Genomic DNA, 23305 nt, shown 5'->3' on the forward strand with positions numbered 1-23305 from the left:
CCCTCTCCAACCACTCTCTCCTGCCTCAGTGCTCATGAATAACTGAGTTTCTTAGTGTCTTAAAGGTCTTAGTTCTCTGGATAGTGGTAAGTCCTCTGTGATGCCTGTGAGGCTTCCAGGTACACAAGAACTCACCTGAATGTGCACCAGACCTTTTATGAGCCCTTGCATTAGAGCTTTGGTCCTGTAAAGTATAATTAAAGAGAAAAATAGTAATACCAATAATAACACATGGGTTAATATTTCCATGATTTTTTTTCCCTCTTTTCAGAGCACTTAATTTGTGATAGTCGTTGTGTTCCCTAAAAACTCAGGGAAGGGGGTAGAATTGGTGTTATTATACCTTTTTTGCAGGTGAAGAACTGAGGCTCATTGTGATGAGTCTAGCTCCCAGACAGCATACCTGGCACATCTTTTGACTCCCATTCTCCTCATGCTGCACCAACCAAATCAAGTAAAAAATGAACAGGGGGCATGTGATGATGCCCTCAAGACAAAACATGGCAGCTGTTTAAAGGTTTATCAAGTCATTGGGAGGGGCCGATTCTAAGCTTTAAGGCCCCAAGAATATATCTTCATGCCTTGAGGGCTTTTCATGCTAAAATATTTTATAAAACAGAAAAAAAATCAACTGAGAAAAATAAAATATCTCAAATGAGAGATACCGTCAGAAAGCCCCTGAAAGCAGTGTCACCAACATTGTGACACGTTTGTTTGGGTTAAAGTCATCAGTCACTGTGTTCTGCTGTTGTCTTTGAAAATGTTCAAGGAGGGCCAACTTTGCGTTTGCATCTCTTCAGTTTATGGACTCGAATGAGTTTTAGTTCAAATGGGATTGTTTTGGAATGAGGTGTTTTATGCCAGCTTTGGAATAAATCCTCAGGTATAGTTCTAAGGCGGCTGTAGTCTTTAGTGATGAGGCCGACTATTGAGTGGAAACCAAGACATTTTAAATTCCTACTCAGAATAAGCACAAGATGAATTGTTCTTATTTTTAAAAATCTTCCCTTTCTCAAGGAGAGATCGATTGGGCACCTTTGGAAAGGACTAAATGTTCTTATGTTTTCTTCAGAACTTTGGCTACTTTGTTGTGTTGGAATGTAATGAAGCTCTTCCCATGTATGGGAAGGGGCACATGACTGACCGCTCAGGGTGACGCAGAGATTCTCTTGGCTGTGAAAAAACAGGAGCCGAATGACAAACTGGGCCCTGGCTTAGCTGGCAGATATTCCTTACTGAGCTGTTTCTGCTCTGGATACCCTGATGCGACTACCTACAGTCTTCCTATTCCCAGGCCAGATCTTACTGCCTGCGTCGCCAAAAAACCTGCACACTCTTCATTTCCAGGTGCTTTGGCCTCTTTTTGGGTCCCTTCCTTTGGCTTTCTCGGCAGTGTCCCTAATTTGCTCTTTAGACTTCCAGAACTATGAAGCATTTCTTTCCTTTCAGTTTTTTTTAAACACTCATTTCATTTCCTAATCCATCTCCCCTTCCTTTTGCTTTACCTCTTCTAACTCCTCCTCCTCCTTTCTTCTTTGTGACAGTCCTTCTTTTGGTTTCTCTGATCCATTTTTCATTTGAGATGAAGACCAGCCTTTTCCAGTGAAATCACAGAAGTGCCAGGATATTAATTGAAATTCTGAAGCAATCACTGTAGAGCTTTATACTAGAGAGCAGCATAGTTATTTCATTGACATCTAGAGGTTGGATACCATCTGTCTGAAACCTGGACCAGCCCGCCTCTAAACCAGGTGCCTAGCACGTCATCATGCCTCTGTTCTATTCATGACAAGAATCCTATACCTTCTCATCTTGTTGTTACACTGGTTCAGCAGTTTTACTTAGCTGCAATTGTGCAATTACCTATGTCTTATAACTTTCCCCCACTGTTTTTGATTTCACCATGATAATAGATTTTGTTTCTGTGATTTTTGATAATTTGGGATTTACCATTTAGTTCCCTTAGTTCCCTCTGTAGACAACATTATTAGGTCCTGGCCCTGTGACCCAATCCAGGAGCTGTTTGATAGGGTTTTCATTCCTCCTGCCTTAGCCTTCAAAAGGTTCTCATTTGACAGACCCAAGCCTTAAACTTCTGTTTCATAATTAAATACAGCCAGTAATCCATGTTCAAGAAATCCTGATTAGGGACGCCTGGGTGGCTCAGTTGGTTGGACGACTGCCTTTGCTCAGGTCATGATCCTGGAGTCTCGGGATCGAGTCCCGCATCGGACTCCCAGCTCCATGGGGAGTCTGCTTCTCTCTCTGACCTTCTCCTCGAGGGTTCATGCTCTCTCTCACTGTCTCTCTCTCAAGTAAATAAATAAAAAAAAAAAAAAAAAAAAAAAAAGAAATCCTGATTAATGCAGTGAAGGACAGGGCTACTTCAGACATAATGAATCTGATTTTCTTATAAATTCTCCACCTCTTTATCTCTGTTAAGTATGTATTAAAATTGATATAAATGAAGAAGGCAATAGGGAAGATATAAGCTTGTTTTCTCCAATAGGTGTATTCCCAAAAGGATGTATAAATAGAAAGCCTATGCAAGAATTCCTATTGATATATCTTAGGAGATATTTAAATAAACATCAGGATAAAACTTTTACAAAGTGTTTAAAAAAATAGTTTTTGTAGTCTGTATCAGACAGGATAGGCTGATTTATGCTACAGTAACAAATAACTCCCTAGTCATAACAAACATATTTATTGCTTATACTTTTTGTCTAAAATAGGTCAGTCAGGAAGCTCTGGAAGTTTGATGGAAACTCATGCAATATGAGAAAGACTTGACCAGCTATGGCTAACTTTGAAAGTGGAAGGCGTCCAGGAGCCAAGGAATATGGGCAGCCTTAGAAGCTGAAAAGGTAAGAAAATGGATTATCCCCTCAGGCCTCTAGAAGGGAACACAGTCCTGCCAACACTTTGATTCTAGCCTAGAAAGAGCCTTTTAAGACTATAAGAACTAGAAAAGTAAATCTGTATTATTTTAAGCCATCGAGTTTGTAGTAATTTGTCACAGAAGCAACAGGAAATGAGTACACATGATAAATCTACTCCGAGCTTTTATCACTAGCTTTTAACACTATTGCCATATCCTAAATTTAGATTTATCTGCAAGGCAGAGTTTCAATCAGCCTTTGTTGTTCAAAACTCTTTCTTAATTATGTATTTTATAGTTTAAGTATGAGGAGTAGTAATTTCTTATAACACTACCAGCCCTTGAATTAGAGGACTCTCTATTTCCTTTTTATTCTAGCTTGTAAACCAACCAGTTCATTTTTCAGCTTATCTTTACCATAAGCTTATCTCACCATGTCATATAGAGCTGATAGTGGTCAACATGTTACTAGCGTTCTGTTTTCCAGCTCACTCCCCTAGTTGTCCAATTTTATCAGTATGGAGTATGCCTTCTACAACACTGCACATGACATTTTACCAAATATTCTACATAACATGGATCACCATTCTTCCAGCTCCATGGGCCGTTTTCTCACTACAGCTTCTAATTAATGCTATATTTTTGTTATAGTGGGAATTCATTTCTCTGTATTAATTTCTGTTGATTAGACGCTATATCCAGGGGCACCTGGGTGGCTCAGTGGGTTAAGCCGCTGCCTTCGGCTCAGGTCATGATCTCGGGGTCCTGGGATCGAGTCCCGTATCGGGCTCTCTGCTCAGCAGGGAGCCTGCTTCCTCCTCTCTCTCTCTCTGCCTGCCTCTCTGCCTACTTTGTGATCTTTCTCTGTCAAATAAATAAATAAATAATCTTAAAAAAAATTTTAAAAAAAAGAGAAAAAGAAGCTATATCCAGTCTACTCATGATGGAGATTATGGGAGAGGTTACTCGATGCAATAAATAATCCTAAAATCTTGGTGGCTTAAAGAAGGAAGGTTTAGTTCCCATTCATATTATGTCTCTTCTAGGGGCTCTGCTACCTTGTATACCATCTCCAGATTCTAACTCAAGGGCACAGAGAAAGAAAATCTCAAGATATATCTGTAAAGAGAACAGCAAATATTTGGTGAACAGAAACAGTGACTACCCCATCTTTTCCTGACATTTGTAAATTCAGGTTTATTATAGTAGGCCACAAGTATACTCAGAAATGGGAACCATACCCTGAGAAAAGCTGCCTCTGCAGAAGTATGGTTTTTGCGTATTTGCAATGGAATTGTATTTATAAATGTGATTATTCTGATTATCAAAATGGATAAAAGACCTCAGCATGAGACAGGAATCCATCAGAATCCTAGAGGAGAACATAGGCAGTAATCTCTTCGATATCAGCCACAGCAACTTCTTTCAAGATATGTCTCCAAAGGCAAAGGAAACAAAAGCGAAGATGAACTTTTGGGACTTCATCAAAATCAAAAGCTTCTGCACAGCCAAGGAAACAGCCAAGAAAACAAAGAGGCAACCCATGGAATGGGAGAAGATATTTAATTTTTAATTAATTTTTTTTTCTGACTTCATATTTTAAAATCCTATTAATTTACAAGAATATTTTAGAGTATAAGGAATACTTAAAAAAAGACTGACATAATACCTCAATTTGACACTTCAGAAAGAAATCCAAAAAGAAATCCAAAATACCAACAAAGTAAAAATATGTAATTCAGTGTTATTTTATAGTGAGAAATTTGCAATACCCTATAGCCTTTTTTAAAATACAGTATATATAGTCACTATAATATTATGTGGCAATTATACAAACAATGTAAACATAAATGCTAGAAATTGCTCCCAACCTGACATTAATTTGAGAAGTAGAATATAATACTGCACATATAGTTTGAACTTCAACTTTTATGAATATGTGCAGAGGAAAATGAGAGAAAAATATGAATACTAATAATGACTGTATATAAGTGATGGGATTATGGTTGATTATGATTGATTTTTTCCATTTTTATTTTCCAAAATTTTTTTAAAGATTTTATTTATATATTTGACAGACAGATATCACAAGTAGGCAGAGAGGCAGGCGGCGGGGGGAGTGGGGGGATGCAGCTTCCCAGCTGAGCAGAGAGCCAGATACAGGGCTCGATCCCAGGACCCTGAGATCATGACCTGAGCTGAAAGCAGAGGCTTAACCCACTGAGCCACCCAGGCGCCCCTATTTTCCAAATTTTCTACAGTAACAACATTTACATTTATGTCCAAACCAGTAAACAAAGAAGAATAAAAATGTATTCCTTTCTAAGAATTATTTATGATGCCTTTTATGAGGGCCTGTCAATAAAGCTGTTGAAATGGAGAACAAAAATTAAAACTGTGTTTGGCAGGCAAAGTTATAATCATGGCCCTCCAAAATCCCAATTACCTGGTATTTAATTAAACACTCATTGGTGTAGGCTGTGAGGATATTTTGATGGTGGAATTAAAGTTCTGAATCCACTGACTTCTAAATGGAACAAGTATCCTGGGTTATCCACATGGGCTCGGCATAATCACATGAGCCCTTAAAAAGAGAAGTGGCAGGGAGAAGAGTCTGAGAGATGTGGTGGTCAGAGTTACTTGAGGCACAAGAAGGACGCCCACCCAGCCATCGATGGCTTCCAAGTCAGAGGAAGGGGACCATGCTTCAAGGAATGCCAGGTAAGGGATTCAATAGCTGAGAACAGCCCCTCACAGTTAGCAAAGGAACTGGATAAGCATTAAATGGAGAAATCAGAAAAGCCAAGAAAGAAGTCCATGTGAAATAAGATAATTATAAAAGTAAAATCAGCAGGATGCCCGAGTGGCTCAGTCAGTTGAGGGTCCGCCTTTGGCTCAGGTCATGATCCCAGAATCCTGGGATCAAGTCCTGCATTGGGCTCCTTGCTCAGTGGGGAGCCTTCTTCTCTCTCTCCCTCTGCCTGCCATTCTCCCTGCTTGTGTGCTTTCTCTCTCTCTCTCTGACAAATAAAATCTTTAAAAAAAAAAAAAAAGAGGTAAAATCAGCAATCAGGGAATACAAAACATTAGAATTTATTAATGATTTTGAAATCTGATCCTTTTGGGGAAGAAATCCATCTTTTAAACAGTTTAATGCATACATAGGATTTTCAGTTAAAAAAATGAGACAAAAAGACAGAGTGAATGCAAAACTCAGATCAAGTAAGCACATAAAAGCATAATGTCAACTATTTTCAGAGAAATTATGAATTATCAAAATGATGATAGAAGAGGTAGCAAACTTAAGTCCTAAAAAGCCATTAACAAACAGGAGAAAAAAAAATTTGGCCACAGTTTTATGAACAAATAGAAATTCTAACTTTTAAGGACCATATAATTCCCATGTTTTTGTACTATGTTAGAAGATAGAAAAATTTTGCTGTTTGCTTATTCTTTGTCACTAATAATTCAATTTGATAAAGGTGCTCTCTTCCCACATAAGCACACTGAACTATACATATTTTCACTCATGAACAAACACAAAACAAAAGACCTAGCTAAAACACTAGCAAATCATATACAGATATATATAATAGAATAATAAATTATGACCAAATGGAATTGATTATAAGAATATAAGAAATACAGTGTTGCCTGAAAAAAGAAGAGTGACCCCAGAATTGTGACCCTGAAAACAAATCTGAAAATATACAAGGATTTGGTATACAATAAAGTGATAAAAGTAAACAGAAGGAGGGCATGGAGTTATTCAAAGAATAGTGACTACTAGTGGTAAACTATTTTGTAAAATAGAAGTGTTGATCCTTATCTCATGATTTATGTCAAAAAGAGATAAAAGTTAAGTAATAAAAGAATAAAAGAGAGAGGGAGTGAGAAAGATAAATGATGGATAAACAGAGAACGTAACTGGAGGAAGGCGCAGGAAAGAATGGATATCTAGAAATAATTTAGAAATGGAGAGTCCCAGTTGCTCAGTCAGTTAAGCATCTGCCTTCTGCTCATGTCATGATCCCAGGGTCCTGGTATCAAGCCCTGCATCAGCTCCCAGCTCGGTGGGGAGCCTGCTTCTCCCTCTCCTTCCCACTCATGTTCTTGCTCCCTATCTGTCTGTCTCTCAAATAAATAAACAAAAATCTTAAAAAAACAAAACAAAACAAAAACATAGAAATAACTGAAGATAATGTGGGCAGATTATTTCTCTGAGAGATAGGGAAGGACTTTCTAAGCATAAAAGCAATGGGAAAAAGCACAAACCTATCCACTACATGCCTGGGTGGCCCAGTGGGTTAAATGTCTGCTTTCAATTCAGGTTATGATCTCAGGGTCCTGGGATCAAGTCCTGTGTTAGGCTCCCTGTTCATCGGTGAGGCTGCTTCTCCCTCTGCTTACCACTCCCCCTGCTTGTGCGCTCTCTCTTTCTCTCTGTCAAATAAATTTAGAAATCTTTAAAAAAAAAAAAAAGAAAAAAATACCCATTCATTTAATTCTATATATATTACACTTCTATATAAACCATCTATATAACCCATCATTGTCAGTGTCAAGCAACAAACCCATTTTTAAAAAGGTGCCACAAATAAGAGACTGGGTTAATGTCCTTGATGTGTAAAATATATTCAAATGGAAAAAATATATGAATTAAAGAAGAGATACAGGGGCGCCTGGATGGCTCAGTGGGTTAAGCCTCTGTCTCAGGGTCCTGGGATCAAGCTCCGCATCCGGCTCTCTGCTCAGCGGGGAGCCTGCTTCTCCCTTCTCTCTCTGCCTGCCTCTCTGTGCTGTCTGTCAAATAAATAAATAAAAATTTAAAAAAAAAAAGAAGAAGAAGAGATACAATTGATATTCAAGTGTGTGAGGATACTCTTGGTAGCTTTTGTACTAAGCAGAAAAACTATGGTCTAGGCAAGAATGTCCTGGAACCACAATATCAAACCTAGAACAAGAAAGAATTCATTTCATGAGCAAAACAAATGAAAAACACTCATTACAAAGTGTTTTTTTGAAGTGAAATTGCATTTATTATTTTTACTTAAGGAACTCTCAGGTGAAAAAATACAAATAAAATCTGAGTAATAAAAAAAGAAGAATTTGAGATGATAGACTCTAAAAAATAAAACATGATTTAGATGCATTTCTAAATTATTACATAATTCTTGCATCAGTACACCTTATGTAGGTAAAGCTCAAATTATTTTGTAAGGCAATCTCTGGTTACTGGTTCAAGGTGCAGCCAGAAACCCAGAGATTCCAAGTGCCAAGAAGGCCAGAGGGGCTGCTGAGATCGCTGTGCTGGCAACCCTCTCTGTTCACTTGATATCGTTGAGTTATCCTGGGCTGGTGATTTAATATCTGCTGATATTCATGTTTATTCTTTTGAAAAATAGACAACTATGGTTGTTGAGAGAATCAAATTATATAACCCATGCAGAATGCTAAGCATGGTTCTTGACAGTTAGAAATTACTCAGTAAATGGTTACCATTATCATTCTAGCCACACCGGACACAATTCATCGGGCGATGTAATGTGGTCTTTTCTGAATAGTTACAGAAAAGAGACAAAGTGAAACTAGCTGAGATGCTTTGGGACCCAGTTTGCCCTATAGAATGAAGCCCTACCTTGGCTGAGTCATGTCTGTAAGCCATCTTTAGTTTCCTTCCCTTTAAAATAGAGTTATTACCTGCTTTTCCTCTCTTCAAGAGCATGCTAAAGTGCTTTGGAAAGAGAGTGGAATTTGCTACTACTAACAAGTCACTGCCATTTCAATGGCCAGGGTCCCTCTTCTTCTTTTACTGATGCCATTTCCCACCCTGTGAAGGGAACTCATGCAGTGATCTCAAAAAAGTTTGGCGTGGTATCTCCATAGTGTGTGGTCTAGCGCAAGGTACCGTACCAGGCTAAGGAAGGTAGGCTGTGAGACAAGAACCATGCCTTCAAGCAGAAAGACTGGTTTGCTAGCAGTGTTGATAGAGAAGGAAGACCAGAGTTAGGGAGACCAGTCTGGAGTATTTTGCAATAACACAGGTAGGAAATAATGAGGCTTTGCTCTGGGATGGTGGCAAAGGGAAGTGGTTGAACCCCTTGGGTCATATTCTGAGCATGGGGGTTTGGCTGGTGAGAGTTTAGCCTCCATGGCTATCCAGGCCATCTTTGCTGCTGAAGCTTAGCATGTTCTCATCCAGTCACTTCCTGTCACCTCCAAATCCTGGGACACAGATGCTGTTGACAGTGATGATGATAGTAATGATACTAATTAATATTTATGGATTGCCAACCAAGTGCCAAGGAAAAGTATTAGTTTACTCACGTTGGCTCCTCAGAGACATCTGATAAAATCGGTGCTGTTATTACCTCTGTTTTTCAGACAAGCAGAGGCAGAGAAATGTTAAATAATTTACTTAAGAATACACTGTAGTAAGTAGTGCTTCCTAGACTTAAACCTTAGGCAGTCTGACTCCAGAGTCCAAATGCTTACCTACTGTTACCTAATGATAATAACCATGATGGCATTAGAACAAATATTGTGGGTTTTCCCTGTTATACCCTGTGCCGAAGGCCATATTTGAACTCTCCACTTGATTGATCAAATATTGACAGCCTGATCCACAAATTCTTTTCAGCAAGGCATCCACTCTTGTATTAAAGAATGAAACCAGGCCAGTGCCGCTGACTGCAGCTACAGTTCCTTTGAGTGTATGGTCCACATCCAGGCCATGGAGCATTCAGGGGTGGAAATGGGTCTTGCAGAAAAGCACATTTCTATTCTCTAAAGTTTCTCCTGCTGCCAGAAGCACTCCAGGTCTCATTCATTGACTCCATCCAGAAGGAAGCTTGCCAGTACCTTGACCCGTATTGTGACATCCCTAAATCAAGGGAGTACCCTTACGTCAGGGCGGAGAGGCTTCCAGGCCACCAGTTTGCTAAGATGAGGCCCTGGAGTATATCCCTTAACTTACCGTTATTAGTAGTAATTCCCCCTCAAAAGCATTGTTTCTCTTCATTTTCCCTTTTCATTTTTTTCCCCCTGAATTTTGGCTACCCCTCTCTCTTGGGCAAGGTTAATGAATTTCTGTGGGCCTTAGTTTCCTCATGTATAAAATGAGGATAATTGTTGTGGGGCTTAAATGAGATAGTCCATGCATTACGGTACTTACCACAGCATTTGACCCACATAGTAAGTACCCCGTAAATGTGAGCTGTGACATCATCTTCATTTTCGACAGCCCCACCCCATGGGGAAAGATGTGTCATATACTCTGGCATAAGTGAAAAATACTAGTAAGTATAAAGATTTCCCCAAAGAGCTGCCTTATATTAAAAAAATACAGAGAAAGATGGGGTTCTGGTTCCCTATCACACACTTCACGGTTACAAATAATTCAGGAATACAAGCTGGTAGGAAACCAATTAGCCTTCTGAAACATAACCTAAAATGTTAACAGAAAAAATGCGGCATGTATCCATGCCAAAGGCTCAAGGGGGAGCTCTCATTATTGAGATATTAAGTCATTTCAACTTTGCCCATCCCCAACGTTGTCACTTTTGTTTTAGAGAAAAAAGGAGGTTGAATCTTGTGTGGCTGGGGACTTGGAGGATAATGAAAGGACAGGGAGAGTTTTCTAGGAGACCTTCCACCATGTAGTCTAAGAATGCTGATAGAAAGGAAACTCCCAGGGCCAGAAGGAACGGAAGTTGCTGGTGGTTTAGGAGCAGAATCCCAGAGCCCTCGGTGCACTGATGATGAGAACGCTGATGAGGAAGGCGGTTGGAGGTAGGAGTTAGAGCCTTTGGACCCTGGCTCCCAAAGTGTGTGAAGGGGAAATCTTTGCTGGAGCAAGATAGAAAGAGTGAGAGGAAGCCACAATGCCTGTCACTGCTTCACCTTTAGAGTCCTGGTGCCCGTGGGGGGGTTGCCTTGACTGTGGGGACTGAGAAGTCCAGCGGTGGGTGGTAGCTGAGCCTGCCTAGCGCCTTTAGACCCTCACATCTCCCCTGAGGTTATACAGCCAGAGGCAGGGACAAATTCAGCTATCACTTCAACTTTTTCATGGCCTCCTCCGTAATCTACTGATTCTGACCCGTTTTGCTCTCTTGAGTCTGAGCACTTTCCATTCTCTGCTTTTAGCTACATTATTCTGGTCAGTAATGACTTTTCTTTGCTCTTGGACCCAGAGCTTTGCTTTTGGCTATGGATTGGCACCTCCTCAGTTCGCGTAGGCCTTTATTCACCCCGGTCCCCAGGGGACCTGGTGACTTTGGGTGAGTTACTGGTTGAAACACTCCAGGACTTGTTCTGGCCCTGCAGGAAGGACCAGGACAGGTGGAAACTGTTCTTGTGTTTCAGACAGAAAACAGAGAAGGGGAGGAAGGGCATCAAGAAGTTCATGCCAGAGCACTGCTTTTCTTTAATCATTTGCTGCAAACGGATCCCCCCTCCCCCTGCCCACGTTACAGTTGCTCCAATTCTTTTCACATCTATATGGTTGGTCATCTGTGTATTTGAATTACTTTAGTGGCAAAAAAATTTCAAATGAACAAACCCAATAAAGTAAAGACTTCCTAAACTGGGCTGAGAAGTATTTTGAAAAATGAATACAAATGATTTCACTATATATATATTTGTTAATACATAATACACTCAGCCTGGAATAATTTTTAGCTTCCCAGGGAACACAGAGTTTGATTAAAGAAAAATATATGCGTTTATGAATCCAAAAGGAACACAAGTTAAATGTGGTAAATGCAGACATTCTTACGAAAGAGGAACAAAGAAAACAGAAGTCAAATGAGAAAATAGCCCCAGATATTAACATATGAAGAAATAAAAAAGAGGCTTTTTCGCTTCCAACTTTTCTTGAAAAGTTTTTTTGGAGTTAAGAGCGAAGGAAAAATCCTGAGCTCATTTGTATGACTTGATTACCTTTTCAAATGTAAAACAAAGAAAATCCTTGAGAGTAGAGAAGATACTGGGAAATGGGAAATGTTTCCATGCAGCATTTTCTATTTTCGAGAGAAAATCTCAGGCTCGGAAAGAAGTATGTAAGCGTGGATCAATGGCTCTGATATTTACCTTTCCTTGTGGAAAAGATTACAGCAATCTCCAATATCCGATTCATTGTCTAGATAACACTCTGGTTGCCAGTGCTGAGACAGCAGCATGTAACCCTATGCAGGAGTGACTTTCTAAAGGAAGAAAAGGCCAAAAAACCTCTACACAACAACAGCAGCAAAAAACACACCAAAACCCCCCTCTTGTACTCTAAAAAATATCCCCGGCCTTGTCCTCATGAAAACAACATGAAGATTATTGCACAGGAGCAAAAGTGTCCCTTGACTGCCCTCGAATATAAGAAATGTAGAAATTGAACTAAAAGATTAGATTGCCTAATAAAACAATTGATAAACACAATCCAGTTGGGATATATACGAAGAATGGACTATGACAAGCCTAGAAGATTGTTTAATATAATGTCAAATGCTACCAATATAAAAGATTCCAATTTACTCCTGTCTCCAGATGCTGGAAAAGCTTTTGACAGTTAATTGGAAGCTTTTATTTTTGACACTGAAAAGCACGGACTTGCCACAAGAATTCATTTCATGGGCAGAAACATTATCTGATCATCCAAAGGCCAAAATTAAGGCTAATGTGTATAATTGGAGACCTTTTCTTTCTTTCTTTCTTCTGTTTTTGACAAGGAAGCAGCCATAGGCCATCCACATTTTCCTCTATTATTTGGTTCATCAATAGAATCTCTGGCAGGCAAGATGAAGGAATAAAAATGGGGTACTTAAGGCCCACAATTTTATTGTGAGTAGATAATGTGGCTCAATTCTGGGTTGCATGTAGACTCGTGAAATCCACTTCTTTGGAGTCAAGTGGGAGGCCGAATCCCCTCTCCTAGTGGAGGGGCCTATTTGGTTTAGCTCAAGAGGTATTTTCCTCTTAGGAACAAGATCTTTATTGCTAAATAAAGATGTGTGTTACAGACGGTTCCTTCTTTGTCCTTGGAAGCAGTAATCTCTTCCAATGTTAGCCTATTTCTCCAGTTTCTTGCCCAGTTTTTATTTTTTCCTGGAATAATTTCTGTGCAACAGAAGAGCAGAGCTTCCAGTAATCGCCATATATTTTTGTAATTTTCTTTTTCTTTCCTAATTAAATATATAAAGAATTTAGATTATCTGATGAAGAAATAGGTACATGAGAACTATGCATGTTTATATAGAAACAAAAGTTACAAATGTTTGACAAATCACAAAGGAAGTATGGTAGAGAATTGCTGTAAAGCTAGTTGCATCTAACTGTAAAAAAATAGTGGGAGGTATGGGGTATTGTGCATATTATCCTCGCTTTTTATTTTATTTTATATTTATTTATTTATTTTAAAGATTTTATTTTATTTATTTGACAGACAGAGATCACAAGTAGGCAGAGAGGCAGGCAGAGAGAAAGAGAGGAAGAAGCAGGCTCTCTGCTGAGCAGAGAGTCCGACACGGGGCTCGATCCCAGGACCCTGGGATCATGACCTGAGCCGAAGGCAGAGGTTTTAACCCACTGAGCCACCCAGGCGCCCCTATCCTCGCTTTTTAAACAGGTTTGTTGAGCTATAATTCATATATAATACAATTTGCTTATTTAAAGTGGACACTCCAAAAAAAAAGTGTACAACCCAATGGTTATGGTATAATAGCTTTATGAAACTGTCAATATAACCACTTGTAGAATATTTTATCATCTCTAAGAGAAATCCCATGTGGTTTTGTGGTTTTGGTTTGCATTAATATCAAGGCTAATGAAGTTAAGTAGTAAGTATGCAGTAATAGTCACTGCGTACTTCTTCCCAACTGTGAAAGCCCTAGGCAAACACTAATCCACTTTGTGTTTCTATGTATTTACTCCTTCTGGACATTTCATATACATGGAATCATACAATATATGGCTTTCTGTGTCGGGCTTCTATTCTTTAACATAATGTTTTCAAGATTCTTGTTTGTCATAACATAAATCATAACTTCATTTTTATGGATGAATAACTTTTAATTGTATGAATATACCATAATTCAGCCATTAATCAGTTGGAAGACATCTGAGTTTCCACCTTTTGACTATTATGAATAATGCTACTGTGAACATTTATGTATAAGTTCTTATGTGAACGTGTTTCCATTTCTCTAGGATTTATACCCAAGAGTACAATTCTTAGGTCATTTGGAAACTCTGTTTCACCAGACTATTTTTCAAAAAGGCTGTACAATGTTAAATTTCTTCCAGCAGAGTATGAGGGTTACGCTTTTTTCAGATCCTCATCAATGCCTGTATTTATCCCTATGATTATAGCTGTCCTAGTGGGTATGGCACGATATTTCATTGTGGTTTTGGTTTGCATTAATATCAAGGCTAATGAAGTTAAGCATCCTTTTAGTGGCTTATTGGTCATTTATATATCTGTTTGAGAAATGTCTATTCTTACCTTTGCCCATTTTTAAGTTTGATTATCTCCTTACTACTGAGTTTTAAGAGTCCTTTATATATTCTAGATACAAATCTCTTATCATATGTATGATTTACATATCAAATTCCCCATTCTATGGATTATGGATTGTCTTTCCATTTTCTTCATAATATTCTTTAACCCACAGAACTTTTTAATTTTCGTGAAGTCCAATTTACCAGTGTTCTTTGTGCATTAGGATGTATCTCAGAAACCAGTGCCAAATCCAAAGGCATGAGGAGATCAGCACCTATGTTTCTTTTAAGAGTCTGTAGGTTAACTCATATTTAGGCCTTGATTCATTTTTGAGTTAATTTGTAAATGGTGTGAGATTGGGGTCCAGCCTTGTTCTTTTTCATGTGGCTATCCAGTTTTCCCAGTGCCATTTGTTGAAAAGACTGTTATTTTCCTGTTGTATGGTCCTGGCGCTCCTGTCAAAAACCAGTTGACCATAGGTATATGAGTTTATGTGTGGGCTCTTGATTCTATTCCATTGATCTGTGTGCCCATTTTTTATGTCAGTACCACACTGTCTTGAAGCCTGTAGTTTTGTAGTGCATTTTGAAATCAGGAATATGAGTCTTCCAACTTTTGTTGGTTCATCAGCATCCAACTGATGTTGATTCATCCAGGTGAATCTTAGGATCAGCTTATCAATTTCTGCAAAGAAGTCAGCAGAGCTTTTGATACTGTTTAACTCTATAGATCAAAGATCTAAGGAATGTGCCATCTGAACAATATTAGGTCTTCTGATCCATGAAACTGGGATGTCTTTACATAGACCTTTAATCTCTTCCAACAACATTTTGTAGTTTTGCAGAACATAATTTTAGCCCTTGATTTATTAAATTATTCCTAAGATTGATGGGTTGATTTGAGGAGGGAAGGGCGGAAGGAGAAGAAGGGAGAGAATCTGACTCTGCCCTGAGTTCAGAACCCGATATGGGGCTTGATTTCATGTTCCTCGGATTGTGACCCGAATTGAAACCAAGAGTTAGATGCTAACAAAACCAGCCACCCTATCCCTCCTCCCACCCTTCTAGCAACCAAGTGAGCTACCCAGGCACCCCAGTATTTTATTATTTTTAATCCTATTGTCAGTGGAATTGTTTTCTCAAGTTCATTTTCAAATTCTTTATTGTAAGGGTATAGAAATAGGACTGATTTTCCTATATTGATTTTTTTTTTTGTTACCTTGCTAATTAATTAGTTCTGGAAGATTTTTACTGACTTAGAGACTTGGGATTTTCCTACGTACAAGATTATTGTCTACAAATAGTCATAGCTTTGCTTATTCTTTCCAGTCTGGATATTCTTGCCTGATTGCCTTAGTCAGGACATCCAGTACAATGCTGAATGAAAGTGGTAAGCTCAGACACCCTTGTCTTTTTCTTGATCTTAGGGAGAAAGCATTTGTCACTCATTATTGTTTTTTAATTTAATTTAATTTAATTTTCATTATTAAGTATGGAGATTGTGAGGTTTTTTTTGTAGATGCTCTTTTATCAATAGAAGGAAGATCCCTTCCGTTTGTACTTTGTTGAATGTTTTTATTATGAAAAGATTTTATATTTTGCCATATACTTTTTTTGTGTCTATTGAGATGATTTTGTGGGTCTGTGCTTTATTCTCTTGATATGTTATGTTACACTGATTTTTGAATGTTAATGCTACCTCCCATTCCTGAGCTTAATGTCACTTGGTCATGATTTATATTCCTTTATGCATATTGCTAGATTCAGTCTTTTCAGTATTTTAAACATTTTTGCATTTAATTAATAAGAAATACTGGTCTATAGTTTTCTTATCTTGTGGTATCTTTGTCTAATTTTGGACTATGAATCTTTCCATTTAATCTAAGGTATTTAATATTTTGTATATAGTTGCTTATAATATTCTTACATAAACCTTTTTTTTAAAAGATGTATTTATTTGAGAAGGAGAGAGCACATTAGTGAGTCTGCATGAGCAGAGAGGAGGAGAGGAAGAGGGAGAGAATCCTCAGACAGACTCCCTGCGGAGCTTGAAGCCCAGCGTGGGGCTTGATCCCAGGACCCTGAGATCACGAGCTGAGCTGAAACCCAGAGTAAGATGCTTAACAGACTGAACTGCCTAGGTGCCCTGTTACATAAACCTTTTTATTCCTGTAACATCAGTGGAAATTTCTTCTTTCATTCTTAATTTTAGTAGTTTGAGGTTTTTTTTCTTTTAATCAGTTTAACAATAGGTTTGTCAGTTGTTGATCTTTTTAATCTTTTCAAAGTATACACTGCTGGTTTGACTGATTTCTCTGTTTTACTGTTCTTCACTTCATTAGCTTATATCCCCTATTTTAAAAATATTTTCTTTCTGGTTGCTTTATGTTTAGTTTACCCTTTGTCTAGCGTCTGAAATTGAAAGGTTTTACCTTTGAGTGGCGCATCTGGTGACTTCTTTTTATATTTGGACATTGATTTTTTAAATTATGTAAGTAATAACATTTATCTTGAAAAAAAAATATTATAGACATACCATCTTTCTCTATGCCCCCAATCTTTTTCATGTCCACCTGCTTCTTCTAACCCTATTACACCAAAATGTTTGCATCCATTTACATACGTGTTAATTGTATGTACATGTATTTGGGAGTGTATTTGTTTTTATTAATATTATTATTTAGTAAATGTTTGGGGGCAGTTTGGTTCTACTTCTCAATATTGTAACTATGATCCATATTATATCTGATCAAAGAAGTTTACTTTTGCTATTGCATATGTTTTATAGGTAAATTGGCTATTTGCTTATCTGTAAATTACCTATTTTTTCCTTTAAACTATAAGTCTGTTGGTTTATTTTATTTTATAGATGTTATTTATATGATTACTAGTCTTTTTTCTGTTACACAAGATGCAAATATTTCTTCTGGTGAATTACTTATTTTTAATTTGTTTGTGGTGTTCTCACTTTTCAGTAGATTTTAGTTTGGATGTTGCCAGGTTTGTTAGCTTTTTCCTTCATGAGTTTTTCCTTTGTGTATGCCTTTTAAAGGCCTATCATATCCTAAAGGATTAAGTATTCTTCAATATTTACTTTAAATATTTTGTAATTTTCTTTATTTATGTAATTTATTTGAAACTGGCTTTTGTGAATTCTGTAAAGTGAAAATCTAGCTTTACTCTTATATAGCCAATTACTTTCATAATTACATTGAATATTTATCTTTCTCTTACCAATTTGAAGTGTTAAATCTTACAGTACTAAAAGGGTTTGAATATATTTTAAGTATGTATTCTCATATATCCATGGGTTGGGTTTTGGATCTTTACTTACTTATTTTTAATTAATAACCAAAATGGTAATATTCAAATTACAGTAGTATTATACTATGTCTTGATAATTTGCAAGGAAAACATCATCCTTTGATTATTTTTTTTCTTTTTAAACATTTTTTTTCAATTTTTAAATTTTTTTATTAACATATAATGTATTAATTTGCTTCAGGGGTACAGGTCTGAATCATCAGTCTTACACAATTCACAGCACTTACCATAGCACGTGCCCTCCCCAATGTCCATAAGCCAGCCACCCTATCACTCCCCCCACCCCTCCCAGCAACTCTCAGTTTGCTTCGTGAGATTATGAGTCTCTTATGGTTTGTCTTCGCATCCCCCGGTCCCATCTTGTTCCGATTTTTCTTTCCCTACCCCCCACAATCCCGTGTGTGCCCTACTTCTCCAATTCCTCATATCAGAGAGATCGTATGATTATTATCTTTCTCTGCTTGACTTATTTCGCTTAACATGATACCCTCTATTTCCATCCACATTGTTGTAAATGGCAATATTGAGGGGTTTTTTGGATGGCTGCATGGTATACCATTGTATGGTTCTTTCCATAGTTGGCTCTTGTTGACATTGCTCCTTTAAACATTCGGGTTTACATGACCCTTCAGATCACGACATTTGTATCTTTAGGGGAAACACTAAGTAGTACAATTGCTTGGTCATACGGTAGCACTATTTTCAATTTTTTGAGGAACCTACATACTGTTTACCATAGTGACTGGACCAACTTGCATTCCCATCAGCAGTGTAGGAAGGTTCCTCTTTCTCTGCATCCTCAGCAACATCTGTCATTTCCTGACTGTTTAATTTTAGCCATTATGACTGGTGTAAGGTGGTATCTCACTGTGGTTTTGATTTCTATTTCCTTGATGCCGAATGATGTTGAGCACTTTTTCATGTGCCTGTTGGCCATCTGGATGTCTTTTTTGCAAAAAATATCTGTTCATGTCTTCTGCCCATTTCTTGATTGGATTATTTGTTCTTTGGGTTTTTGACTTTTGATAGGTTCTTTATAAATTTTGGAGACTAGCCCTTTATCTGATAGGCCATTTGCAAATATCTTCTCCCATTCTCTTGGTTGTCTTTTGGTTTTGTTGACTATTTCCTTTACTGTGCAAAAGCTTTTGATCTTGATAAAGTCCCAGTAGTTTATTTTTGCCCTTGCTTCCCTTACCTTTTGTGATGTTTATAGGAAGAAGTTGCTGTGGCTGAGGTCGAAGAGGTTGCTACTTGTGTTCTTCTCAAGGATTTTGTTGGATTCCTGTCTCACATTGTGGTCTTTCATCCATTTTGAGTCTGTTTCTGTGTGGGGTGTAAGGAAATGGTCTAGTTTCATTCTTCTGCCTGTAGCCATCCAGTTTTCCCACCATTTGTTGAAGAGACTTTTTTCCATTGAACATTCTTTCCTGCTTTGTCGAAGGTTAGTTGACTGTAGAGTTAAGGGTCTATTTCTGGGCTCTTTATCCTGTTCCATTGATGGTTTTGTCTGTTTTTGTGCCAGTACCATACTGTCTTGATGATGACAGCTTTTTAATAGAGCTTGAAGTCTGATGCCACCAACTTTGGCTTTTTCAACATTCCTCTGGCTATTCAGCCTCTTTTCTGGTTCCATATAAATGTTAGGATTATTTGTTCCATTTCTTTGAAAAACACTGATGATATTTTGATAGGGATTACATTAAATGTGTAGATTGCTTTAGGTAGCATAGACATATTACAATATTTGTTTTTCCAATCCACGAGCATGGAATGTTTTTCCATTTCTTTGTGTTTTCCTCAATTTCTTTCATGAGTACTTTATAGTTTTCTGAGTACAGATTCTTTGCCTCTTTGGTTAGGTTTATTTCATAGGTATCTTATGGTTTTGCGTGCAGTTGTAAATGGGGTGGACTCCTTAATTTCTCTTCTGTCTTGCTATTGGTGTATAGAAATGCAGCTGATTTCTGGGCACTGATTTTATATCCTGCCACATTCCTGAATTCCTGAGTTCTAGCGTTTTGGAGTGGAGTCTTTTGTGTTTTCACATAAAGTATCATATCATCTGCAAAGAGTGAGAGTTGGACTTCTTTGCCAGTTCCGATGCCTTTAGTTTTTTTGTTGTCTGATTGCTGAGGCTAAGACTTCTAGTACTATGTTGAATAGCAGTGGTGATAGTGGACATCCCTGCCATTTTCCTGGCCTTAGGGGAAAAGCTCTCAGTTTTTCTCCATTGAGAATGATATCCGCTGTGGGTTTTTCATAGGTGACTTTGAGGATATTGAGGTATGCACTCTCTATGCCTACCCTTTGAGGAGTTTTGATCAGGAAAGGATGCTGTACTTTGTCAAATGCTTTTTCAGCATCTATTGAGAGTATCATATGGTTCTTGTTCTTTCTTTTATTAATGCATTGTATCACATTGATTGATTTGCGGATGTTGAACCAACCTTGCAGCCCAGGAATAAATTCCACTGGGTAGTGGCGAATAATCCTTTTAATGTACCGTTGGATCCTCTTGGCTACTATTTTGGTGAGAATTTTTGCATCCGTGTCCAACAAGGATATTGGTCTGTAATTCTTCTTTTTGATGGGGTCTTTGTCTGGTTTTGGGATGAAGGTAACGCTGGCCTAATGAAATAAGTTTGAAAGTTTTCCTTCTGTTTCTATTTTTTGGAACAGTTTCAGGAGAATAGGAATTAATTCTTTAAATGTTTGGTAAATTCCCTGGGATGCTGTCTGGCCCTGGACTCTTGTTTGTTGAGAGATTTTTGATGACTGTTTCAGTCTTCCTGGTTATGGGTCTGTTCAGGTTTTCTATGTATTCCTGGTTCAGTTTTGGTAGCTTATACATCTCTAGAAATGCATCTATTTCTTCCAGATTGTCAGATTTGCTGGTGTATGGTTGCTAATAATATGTCTTATAACTGTTTGTATTTCTTTGGTGTTGGTTGTGATTTCTCTTCTTTCATTCATGACTTTCTCTTTTCTTATTGATAAATCTGGCCAGGATTTATCAATCTTATTAATTCTTTTAAAGAATCAGCTCCTAGTTTCATTGATTTGTTCTACTGTTCTTTTAGTTTCTATTTCATTGATTTCTGCTCTGATCTTTATTATTTCTCTTCTCCTGCTGGGTTTAGGCTTTCTTTGACATTCTTTCTCCACCTCCTTTAGGTGTAGGGTTAGGTTGCATATTTGAGACCTTTCTTATTTCTTGAGAAAGGCAGGGATTGCTATATACTTTCCTCTCAGGACTGTCTTTGTTGTGTCCCAAAGATTTTGAGCAGTTGTGTTTTCATTTTCATTTGTTTCCATGAATTCTTTTTAATTCCTCTTTAAATTCGTAGTTGACCCATTCATTCTTTATTAGGATGCTCCTTACACTCCATATACTTGAGTTCTTTCCAACTTTCCTCTTATGATTGTGTTCTAGTTTCAAAGTACTATGGTCTGAAAATAAGCAGGGAATGATCCAGTTCTTTTGGTACTGGTTGAGACCTGATTTATGACCCAGGATGTGATCTATTCTGGAGAATATTCCATGTGCACTAGAGAAGAATGTGTATGTGTATTCTGTTGCTTTGGGATGGAATGTTCTGAATATATCTGTGATATCCATCTGGTCCAGTGTGTCATTTAAGGCTTTTATTTCCTTATTGATCTTTTGCTTGGATGATCTGTCCATTTCAGTGAGGGGGATGTTAAAATCCCTTGCTATTATTGTATTATTGTTGATGTGTTTCTTAGATTTTGTAATTATTTAGTTTATGTGGTTGGCTGCTCCCATGTTAGGGGCATAGATAATTTAAAATTGTTAGACCTTCTTGTTGGACAGACTCTTTGAGTATGATAGAGTGTCCTTCCTCATCTCTTATTATAGTTTTTGACTTAAAATTTAATTTATGTGGTACAAGGATTGCCACCCCAGCTTTCTTTTGATGTCCATTAGAATGGTAAATTGTTTTCCAACCCCTCACTTTAAATCTGTAGGTATCTTTGTGTCTGAAATGAGTTTATTGCAGACAGCATATGGATGGTTCTTATCTTTTTATCCATTCTCATACCCTGTATCTTTTGATTGGGGGAATTTAGCACATTTACATTCAGGAGAACATTGAAAGATATTAATTTAGTGCCATTGTATTGCCTGTAAGGTGACTATTACTGTATATTTTCTCTGTTCCTTTCTGGTCTGTTACTTTTAGGCTCTCTATTTGCCTAGAGTACCCCTTTCAATATTTCCTACAGGGCTGCTTTGGTGTTTGCAAATTTTTTAGGGTTTTTTTTTTTTTTTTTTTTTTTTTGGTCCTGGAAACTTTATATCTCCTATCTTCAGTGACAACCTAGCTGGATATCATATTCTTGGCTGTATATTTTTCTCACTTAGTGCTCTGAATATATAATGGCAGTCCTTTCTGGCCTGCCAGGTCTCTATGGATAGGTCTCCTGCCAATCTATTATTTCTACCATTGTATGTTACAGTGATGTTGAGACCTCTTGTCCCAAGCTGCCATCAAGATTTTCACTTTGTCACTGAGAATTGTAAGTTTTACTATTAGATGATGGGGTGTTGGCCTATTTTTATTGATTTTGAGGGGAGTGCTCTGTGCTTCCTGGGTTGATGCTTGTTCCCTTCACCAAATTAGGGAAATTCTCTGCTATCATTTACTACAGTATACCTTCTGCCTGTATATCTCTTTCTTCTTCTGGGATCCCAATTATTCTAATATTATTTTGTCTTATGGTATCACTTGTGTCTCCAATTCTTCCCTCATGGTCCAGTAGTTATTGTCTCTTTTGCCCGACTTCTATATTCTCCATTATTTAGTCTTGTATATCACTAATTCTCTCTTCTGCCTCATTTTTCTTAGCAGTAAGAACCTTTTTTTTTAATTGCACCTCCTTAATAACTTTTTTTATTTCAACTTGGTTAAATTTTATTTCTTTTATTTCTCCAGAAAGGGATGTCAATTGCTCCAGAAAGGGATTCTTTGTATCCTCCATGCTTTTTTTTCAAGCCCAGCTAATGCCTTCATAATCATCATTATGAACTCTAGTTCTGACATCTATAATAATGTTTGTATTGATTAGATCCCTAGCCATCAGTACTGCCTCTTGTTCTTTTTTTGTGGTGAGTTTTTCCTTCTTGTCATTTTATCCAGATAACAATAGATGAATGAGAGAACAAAATACTAAAAGAGTAGTAACAACCCCAGAAAAACATATATTACCCAAATCTAAAGAGACTCAAAACTGGGGGGAGAAGAAAGAAAGGGTGAAAAATACATATATATAAAAGTATATATATATATTTTAAGTGAAAATTTTAAAAGATTTTTTAAAGCTATTAATAAGATAAAATAGTTTAAAAACATTAAAATAAGAAAGAGGAGGGAGGAGGAGTCAAGATGGCGGAGAAGTAGCAGGCTGAGACTACTTCAGCTAGCCGGAGATCAGCTAGATAGCTTATCTAAAGATTGCAAACACCTGAAAATCCATCGGCAGATCGAAGAGAAGAAGAACAGCAATTCTGGAAACAGATGAGGGACATTGCTTCAGAGGCTACCCGGGGCAAAGCCCACACGGGGTCAGCGTGGCCTCAGGTCCCGC

General features: G+C 37.6%; 1 long non-coding RNA gene across 1 annotated transcript in view; it reads left to right on the forward strand.

Moving 5' to 3' along the window:
* Window positions 1–23305, forward strand: part of LOC132025110 (uncharacterized) — a 63402-nt gene that overhangs the window by 19154 nt on the left and 20943 nt on the right. The window contains exon 3 of the long non-coding RNA XR_009406420.1: window positions 2736–2867. This is a non-coding gene — a long non-coding RNA (uncharacterized LOC132025110). The remainder of the gene's footprint in view (window positions 1–2735; window positions 2868–23305) is intronic.

This window comes from Mustela nigripes, chromosome 9, assembly GCF_022355385.1.
Source record: "Mustela nigripes isolate SB6536 chromosome 9, MUSNIG.SB6536, whole genome shotgun sequence".
Lineage (NCBI taxonomy): Eukaryota > Metazoa > Chordata > Mammalia > Carnivora > Mustelidae > Mustela > Mustela nigripes.